The 8,523-nt window shown below is 63.8% G+C and overlaps 2 protein-coding genes across 3 annotated transcripts in view; both read right to left on the reverse strand.

The window, feature by feature from the left end:
- PLEKHA6 (pleckstrin homology domain containing A6) overlaps nucleotides 1-6,352 on the reverse strand; it is a 34,646-nt gene extending 28,294 nt beyond the window's left edge. The window contains exon 1 of one of the 2 annotated variants that reach the window (XM_026864128.1): nucleotides 6,210-6,352. The gene's annotated coding sequence lies outside the window, so the exon portion shown is untranslated. Of the gene's footprint in view, nucleotides 1-100; nucleotides 109-6,209 lie in introns of those variants that run through there. The other variant, XM_026864127.1, reaches the window with a different exon arrangement.
- LOC113488784 (pleckstrin homology domain-containing family A member 6-like) overlaps nucleotides 1-8,523 on the reverse strand; it is a 26,476-nt gene that overhangs the window by 7,449 nt on the left and 10,504 nt on the right. The window lies entirely within an intron of this gene.

An 8,523-nucleotide genomic window follows, 5' to 3' on the forward strand; every position in this document is an offset into this window, starting at 1 on the left:
GGTTCCTTCCCTGCCGCTCCCCGCGCCCGCCAGCCTTCCAGCTGCACCCGCCACCACCCCGGCCACCCTCCCCGGGTCCCCGGTTGCTCTTGGCCACCACCGGGCACCAGCCGCAGACAATGGCCCACATGTGGCACGGCCGGGCTCTGTGCCAACGCTGCACACACGCACCCACGCACGCACTCACCGGTGCCACCGCGCGTCCCCTCTGACCACGCCGTTTGCCAAGCCGGTGGCTCTCCCGCAGCCGGGGTGGATGGTTTTCTTCCAAGCCCATGGAGACCATCATTGGTATCAATCATTAACAGCCACGGCAGCTGCCGGCAGCCTTAACCCCCTCGGCACCGCGCCGCTGCGGGACCAGCACGGCAAGCATCCTCTGCTCATGCTGGAAGCCCCTTTAATGGCACGGCAGGCCGCTGCAGCCCAACGCGCCGGGGATGCAAAAGGGTTTCCAAGGGGCTCCGCACCTCCCATGGACCCGCGGCTGTTCGCCCAGCATCACCCCTCTGTGCTCCCCAAAGTGCCCCCTCGGCAGCATGGGCCCCCGGCGGCTCCGAGGGCTGTATCCTGCTCTGCATCCAGCTGAGACGTGAGCAGCTCAGCCACGGGAAAGCCCCCGGCCCCCTCATCCTTGGGGGTCAGACCCACAGCCCTCTGCCCCCTGAGGAGTGGGGCAGCACAGTGGGGCAGGGGGCTGCTCCCCGGAGGCACGTCCATCCCCTCCTTGCCGGGGGAGCCACGGCAGGATGGAATCTCTCAGCTCAGGGGTCCCGGAGCTCTCCCTTCCTGCTGCTTTTCCAAGGAACATCAATGGCTGTAACTTTACCCGAGCGTGTTTACAACTCAGCCGCAGCTCTTGGCTCCCTCGGCTGTGCCGTGGGCCAGCTCAGCTCCCAGGGCTGCCGCTCGGCCAGCACACGGTGCTGCCAGGGTCCCCCACACACCGCGGTGCCCATGGGGATCCCCGCCACGGAGAGGGGGCACCGGCACCCGGAGCTGCAGGGGGAGCACAGGGGCTGTTCCTGTGTCTCAGCTCTGGGAAGCGGGTGGACAAATGTCCCTGTCCCCCCTCCCCTGGCACTGGCTGCGTTACCCAACCTGCGAAGGGGTTGAATGATTAACCTCCAGCTGCGCCGTCGCCAGAAGGGCCCTGCTCTGTCCACGCAGCACAGTGGCACCTGGGGAGTGAACCCCTGTGCCCCCCAGCCCCAAGCCCAGCCACAGCAGCAGCCCCCACTACCCCAGCACCATCCCTTGCCAGGACCCGGAGCAGGGACATGTCCGGCTCAGCCAGCCCGGAGCAGCTGCCACGTCCCCCCACAAATGCAGACATGGCTCAGCCCCATCCCAGCTCCTGTGGGTCTGGGGGTACTCACAGCGCGCGGCACCCCGCTGGCACCCCGCTGGCACCGCAGCCCAGCTCCAGCTTCTGGACACCGACATGCAACGGATTTCGCTTTCTCCAGCCCCGGCCGCAGCCCCGGGGGTGTCCGGGCTGTGAACGCTCATAAATAGCTTTGGACAAACATCTGCACGGCAACACCCCGCGTAGGCTGGAAGCGGAGGGCTGCTGTGGGGATGGTTTTAATCATGATATAAGACCATCAAATGGCTAAAAAAAACCACAGACGGGAATGAGCTGTTAAATAAGTGCAGACACAGCGGCTGATAAGACCCACCGGCAGCGGCGCTGGGCTGGGCTCCCCGTGCCCGGGATGTGCCCGGACTCTTTGCATCCAGGCACGGCCTTTGCATCTCCCACTCCCCGCGCACCCCCAGGAGCCACAAGCTCTGTGCAAACAGCCCAAGCTGGGAAAACTTGGAGGGCGCGGGGCCCGGAGCAGGGTGCTGAAATTAAGTGTCCCCCTGCCTCCAGGAGCGAGCCTTGGGTGCTGCTAGTCCCACTCGGATCTGAGCCCACCGGGACACGGAGCAGGGTGAGCTCCAGCCTGGGCTCAATCAGCCACGGCAGGTTGTGCCGCTCCCTGTAGAGGCTCTTGATTGTTTTTGTCTAAATTACCAATTTTCCGTTGTCAGATCTCCCACAGGCAGCTCTCACTCGAGCGCTTTAACAAACGGGTGCGCTCATACGGATGAAAAACAGTCGTAAATGCAGCACCCCGGGGTGCGGGGAGCGTGACACGGCGCCTTGCTCTGCCAACACCAACCCCGCCAACCTGCGTGGCCTCGCCGCCACGGTGGGACCCTGGCAGAGGCCGCCGGCACGCTTCCCGCGGGAATTCGGGTTCGGGGAGGCTCTGGGTTTGGGGATTGTGGCAGCCCTGGCTCTGCCCCAGCTCACGAGCTTCACCGTGCCGCTGCCAGCCCTCTCCAAGTGACTCATCGGCTGCTCCGCGTCCCGACCTCGCGTAGTCAAGTCCCGACGCATTCGGCACATTCCTGGCATAGCCGGCTGTGCCGAGCCGGCACGGAGCCCCACACCTGCCGGAGCAGCGAGGCTGGGGGGACGCCAGCAGCCCGCTGCCTTCTCTGCAAAGAGGCTCATGCACCCCAGGGCTCCGTCATGGTTTGGTGGCCACGGCGGTCCAGCACGGCCACGTGTTCCTGTGGTGATTTAGCTTTGGGCGGGAGCGGCTCAGCTCTGCCTGCCGTGGTGTTGTCACCGCGGGCAGCCTGTCACCCTCCCCAGCAGCACAACCACCGTCCCAGTTGCCTTCCTAGTGCGATGCTGCGCTTCCCCTACATCGGCATGGGTGTGATGGCAGTATATGGGGAAACTCTCCATTTTTAGATCTGGTCCTGTACCTTCGCAGGCCTCGGAACAGCTTGTAACCGAGCTGTGACGCAACAGCACACACATCTCAGTTGTGCAAGTGCATTGCACCAAATAGCTCCCAAGGACGGGGCGAGCGCCGGCTCCGGGCAGCTCGGGGCTGGATGAGGGTCTCCAACCCCCATGTCCCACAGCCCCAGAGAGCAGCCCGTGATCACGGCGTGAGGGCAACGTGCGGAGCAGCCAAAAGTGCTCCCAAGTGCCCGGGAAGAGCCACCACGGCGGGGATCTGCCATGGCCAGGAGCAGAGCCTGGCACCCGCAGATGCCTCTGGCTCCTCCTGGCCTCAGCGCCGACAGCCCCCAGCCCCGGAGCCGCCCGGGCGTGCGCCCACACCGCCGGCCTCCATGTACAAACAGAGCAGGAACCAAAGGTCCCCCAAACCGGGAGGTTTGTTCTTAAGCAAACAGACCAAACCAAACACGCACAGGCCCTCCCCGGATGCCAGGCACAGGCTCGGGATCCGCTGACTTTGCCCAGCTTGCCTCCGCCTGCGTCCCGGCGTGGAGCATCCCTGGGGGGGGGGAAGCACAGCCAACCCCCCTCGTGCTGTGCTGGGCTGACACAGCCAGAACGGGTCTCCAAAGACAAGAGATAAATCAGCGTGTCAGGGCTCTCTGCACCAAATCCCAGCAGCCCCGTAAACCACAGCTCTGCACCGGGACGTGGGTGCTGGGGAGTTGGGTGCTCCCCGTGGGCCTGGAGATCTGTCTCCAGCACAGCCCCCAGTGGGCAGGTCAGGCTGGACACCATCTGGTTCCTCTTAACACTCACCAAGAGCTTGGCTATCTGCAGGTGCTCGCCAGATCGAGCCATTAGCCTCCTCCACTGGCCACTAAACGCTCAGCCTGGCCATCAGCACCAGGACGGGCGCAGCGATGTCCTCGCTGCCCTCGGATGGGACGGCCCCCATTTTATTGCTATCTCCAGCCCACCACACCCTGGCGTGGCAGAGCCGTGGCCAGGGCAGTCGGGCACAGCTTCCTGGTGAATCACTGGTGGCTCCCAGCTTCCCAACAGTGTCCTAATTACTCCAAGCAGCCAACAACAGCCCCGGGGGGCAGCTGAAAGGGAAAAGCAAGGAATCTCCTGGGGGGAAAAGCAGAGGGAGTTGCAAACCTTCCACACCCACCAGACCGGACCCTTCGGAGTCTGTTGGGGTGGTGCAAAGCCAGCGCGGGGACAGGGCACGCCTCCGTGCCACCAAACAGCCCTCGTCTTGTTCCTCGTCCCCCTCCCCGCAGCCACCTCCGCAACGGTGCAAACGCCGCCGGCGAGTTTAGTAGCGCGGCGCCGGCTCTGCAGAACGAGATCTTCCCCTGAATGAAGTTTAGTCACCGTGGGATGTTTCCAATTGGAAATCAGGACAGTTCCAGGCTGAACGCACGCCAGCTTTCCACTTCTCAGAAATCCCATTTGCAAGCAAGCCTGTTGCCAGTTCCCCCCTTCTCCTCCAGCATCACGTAAATAAACGCCGCCCCAGCGCTCCCTCCGCCCCGGCGAGGAGATGCCGCCTCCGGCCCCAGCCCCACGTCCCCGGCCGTGCCCGGGGAGGGAAGCTGGTGGGACAGGAGTCGCAGAACCAGGCTAGCGCTGGAGCTGGGCCAGTCCCAGCCCCGTGAGGGCTCTTGGCGATGCCGTTGCCAGTGGCGGTGCAGCCTGGACGAGCCTTTCACTGACGCTCCTGCCCGCAGCTTCCCCCCGAGGATGCTCGAAGGCAGCCGGGGCTGGGGACCTGCATCAGGTTTAGTTGAGAGGAGCAAGCACGGTGGCTGCCCTCTACAAGGAACTGGTTTGCTTGGCACTGGGAAGAGCCGGAGGCTTGTGCTGAGCTTCCGGAGGGCAGAGATGGGCCAATACATGTGGGAAGAGCAATCGGGTGCCAGAGAGGTGGGAGATCCCTTCGCCAGGTGCCTGCAGCACGGTGGCTCCTGCTTTCCTGGGGGTTTGGGGCAGGGGAGGATGTTCCACACACATGGAGAGCAGGGTCCCCAGCCCAATCTGGTCCAGAAATCACTGGGAATCAAGGGAACGGACAAGGGAACGTGATCACAAACCTCAGTTCCTTAGGAAACCAGTAAGTGGAAAAAAGCCAGCCACGCACTTGACTCTCCCTGATGCGTTCTCCCTCCCGTGTCTCCCTGCCCCAGCAGGATGGAGCAGGCACCGAGTGGGGACCGCAGAGGTGACATCCCAGCTCTGCGTCATGCTGGGCATCGCCAGAAGCTGCTCAAGGTCCCTCCTTGTCACAAAATTAATTAGTGACCCTGCGGCACTGGGACGGAGTGAAGGACGCGCTGCCGGGAGGCAGGAGCGCTTTGTTCCAGACCAGGGCCTGGTTCTTCACCCACCATCGCTGGAGGAACAGGGGAGGAAGGAGCAGGATGGTGCCAGGATCAGGCTCAGCTACAAACCCACCACCCTGCCAGGGCCAGAGAGCAGCAGGGAGATTGCTCCTATCTCCCAGGCACCCCCGTGGATGGCTGGAAGCAATGGGATGGAAACCGCAGCCATCCTGCGCTGCAGAGCAGGGCAGACCTGCAGCAGCCTCACGCTGCTGCCAGCTGCTGAACAGGGGCCACAGCACCCACCGCTGCCCAGTGCTGGAGCATCCTCCAGTGCTCGCAGGGTGCTGGGTGTCAGCGTTTCTCCTGGCTGCTCTGCGAGATGGCGGTGGCTCGGCGGGAGGGTGTGGGGAAAAAGGGACTTTTCCAGGCTCTGGGATAGGATGGCAGGGTACAGAAGAGGGCACAGCAGGGCAGGGCAGAGGATTGCTTTAAAAAAGCCTTTCTGAAAACATCCCTTTAAACAGAACCAAGCAGGCAACGCAGCTGAGTCTCTCCCCCAGGAGGAGAGGTGATTTTAAGCAGTGCTTCCAGGAGTTCGCAGCATTATTCCCCAGTCAGCTCAGCTAAGGGCAGGGACGGCAGCTCCCCCAGGCTTCCGAGCCAGCCCACGGCACAGGGCAGGATCCCACCCCGCGTCCTGCCTGGAAGCGGAGCCGTGTGTGTACCCGCTCGGGTGCCTCTGCCCCACTCCCAGCTCTGCCAGCCTTATCGTGCTGCCACACCTTCCATTTAGCTCCCTACGAGGAGTTTAACCCCTGAGAGAGTGCAGCCCGCCTTTCCCGCGCGCCATGCCCGTGCCCGTGCCCGGTGGGACATGCTGCAAATGTCACCATCATGCTGATGCCCACCAGCCACCCTCCCCAACAGCCTTGGCCCCGTGAGCGGCTCTGTGGCCACCCTCCAGCAAAGCCCAACTCGCTGGCTGCCCCGGCGCAGCGTGAATCCCACCAGCACCTCCATCCCTTTTGCTTCAGCCCTTGGGGCTCTTCCAACATCCCCCTGGTCCCCTCCTTACCCCCCACCACCGGTTGGGCTAGGAGGGCAGAGCAACTGGCTCAGCCTACCTGCTCGTCGGGCGCTGCCGGGGCCGTGGGGAGGGCGGTGGGCTCGGTGCCAAGGCGGGGAGTCCCCCGGGGTTGGTGGGGAAGGGGGAGAAGCGTCGGTCGCCTCCGAGAGCCGCCACGTTCGAGCGTGGCAGGGACGGGGCCCCGGCTGATAAGCGAGGTCTGAAATCTGAAACTGGAGGTTGGCTCCTTCCTATATAAACAGGCGCTCGCACACACACACACACCCCGTGCGCGCCGGCTCTCACGCCACTCCCGCTGCTCCCGGCCACGCCACGCACCCACCAGCCCTCTGCCAGGGACGGCCACGGGCCCAGCTGGTGGCCACTGCTGCCTGAGCCTCCCGCCACCAGTCCTGGCCCTGAACGCACTGGTACCGGCTCAAAGCGAAGCTTGATACTGGTTTATGTCATGCTTCAGTTGTATTTTCATGCCCTAGAGAGCTCTGCCACCGGGCAGCGGGAGCAGGCTCCGCGCTTTGGGAGAGGGGTAGGGACCCACCAGTGGGCATCGCCTCCCTGGGTGCTGAAACCAGCAACACGGGAAAAGCAAACAGTGCACTGTTTAACCTCATAAAACAGGTTGGAGGGGCTCAGCACCGTGCTGGATCATCTGACAGGGTACCTGCAGTCATCAAAAATTGCCATCATGGGAAATGTCAGTCGTCCTCGCCCAGCAGTGATGGGCAGTGATGCCACGTGCCCAACCCAGGGTGGTGGATGCCCGTCACCGTCCCTGCCGAGCGGTGCAGGCAGCTGAGCCCCTCCACTCGCCAGGGCCACCGTGGCCACTAGCCAGAGTGCAGCCGTGCCGTGCCACTGAGAGACTTCCTTGTGCCAACGCCACCACGGCCACACTTCCTCCAGCAGGACGAAACCCTCAAGGAGACACAACCCTGCCCTGCTTTTCCCAGTTCTCCAGGCTCACCTACAGCCCAGAACCGGGGCAGCCACATACCATCAGCAAGGCTGGGCTCCGCGCACGGCTGCTTGCTTCACCCCAGCTCCAGCCCGTGGGGCGAGCGGGGCCGTGCGCTGTGCCCTGCTTGGGGACGTGAGGCCAGTCCTGGGCACTGCCCGTGGGAAAGGGGGGTCCCCAAACTGCTTTGCCAGCTGGGGGTGAAGCCGCTCCGTGGCATGGAGAGGGTCTTGGTGGGCATGTCCAGAGAACCTCTCCATCGTGCAGCTGCATGGGGCATCCCCGTGCTGGGGAGCTCAGAGATGGGGCAGCTGGTATCTGGGGGCTGCTGGTGCTGCGTGAGCACAGCCCGGGGTTCCCTGCGCTCCTGGGGGCTGAACCCAGCCGAGGAGTCTCCTCCATCTGGGGTGCAATGAGCCCCACAGTTCTCTGCGCCAGCTCCCCGCCCCGGTTGCACAAGCGGCCCCCGGGGCGCTGCCGGGCGTCGCACAAACAACAACAGCCTGTTTACGAGCACGAGGGCTGCGGGCAGGGCATCGCCCCAGCTACCTCCCTCCAGAGCTCGTATCGCCCTGCCTGATCCCGGGGGAGGAAGAGTGGGAGACATGCTGATCCCCAGCCTGGTTGCCCGCGGCTCCCCGGGCACCCTCCGCTGTTCATCCCCCCCGGGGCAGGGCAGGGCCACCAGCTGCCCCCGCTGAGCCCCCACCGTAACGCTGCCACGGTGCAGAGCACGAGGACCCTCCCCAGTACAGGCACTGGCACCATGGGTCCACCCCGTGCAGCTCCCTGACCCCCAGCATCTTGCAAATCTTGGAAGAGCAAATTTGCCTTCGGAGAGGCAGGATTGACCGGGTATGGGGGGGATGAGATGTCCTCGGGCAGGGATTTCCTCCCCAGGGCCACCCCGAGGGACTTTGGCCCCACGAGGGATCCTCCTGCCCTGCCCAGACAGCACCCGCCGTGCACTGCAGGCAGCCCTGGCACCGGGCAGCACCTCCGCACACACATCTCCCCTCTCCCGCTCCTCCAGTACACACCGACACGGCCCGGCAGCACCCAAAATCATCTTCTTCCAGCAAACCATAAATCCCCAGGAATGGAGCGGAGAGCACCAGCAAGCTCTGGGGCTCCTGCCAGCACAGACTGAGATTTTGGGGGTTGGAGGGAGAAGCTGGGGTCTCCTCCTCAGGTATTTGAACGCACCACGTCTATTTAAGCAGCTAGATGGACCCACAGTCATCTCCTTGGCCTAAAAAAAAAATAATTTCTGTTTTCCTTTGCTTAAAGAGAAGAAAGGACAGGGTTGAACCTGACATGCCGTTCCCATCCTTGGTTTCTGCACCATCCACTCAACCAAGATGCATCCTCCAGCCGTGCCCCAGCGCCAGGACAC

The sequence above is a fragment of the Athene cunicularia genome, assembly GCF_003259725.1.
Source record: "Athene cunicularia isolate RWA chromosome 26 unlocalized genomic scaffold, athCun1 chr26_part1, whole genome shotgun sequence".
In the NCBI taxonomy this organism is placed as follows: domain Eukaryota; kingdom Metazoa; phylum Chordata; class Aves; order Strigiformes; family Strigidae; genus Athene; species Athene cunicularia.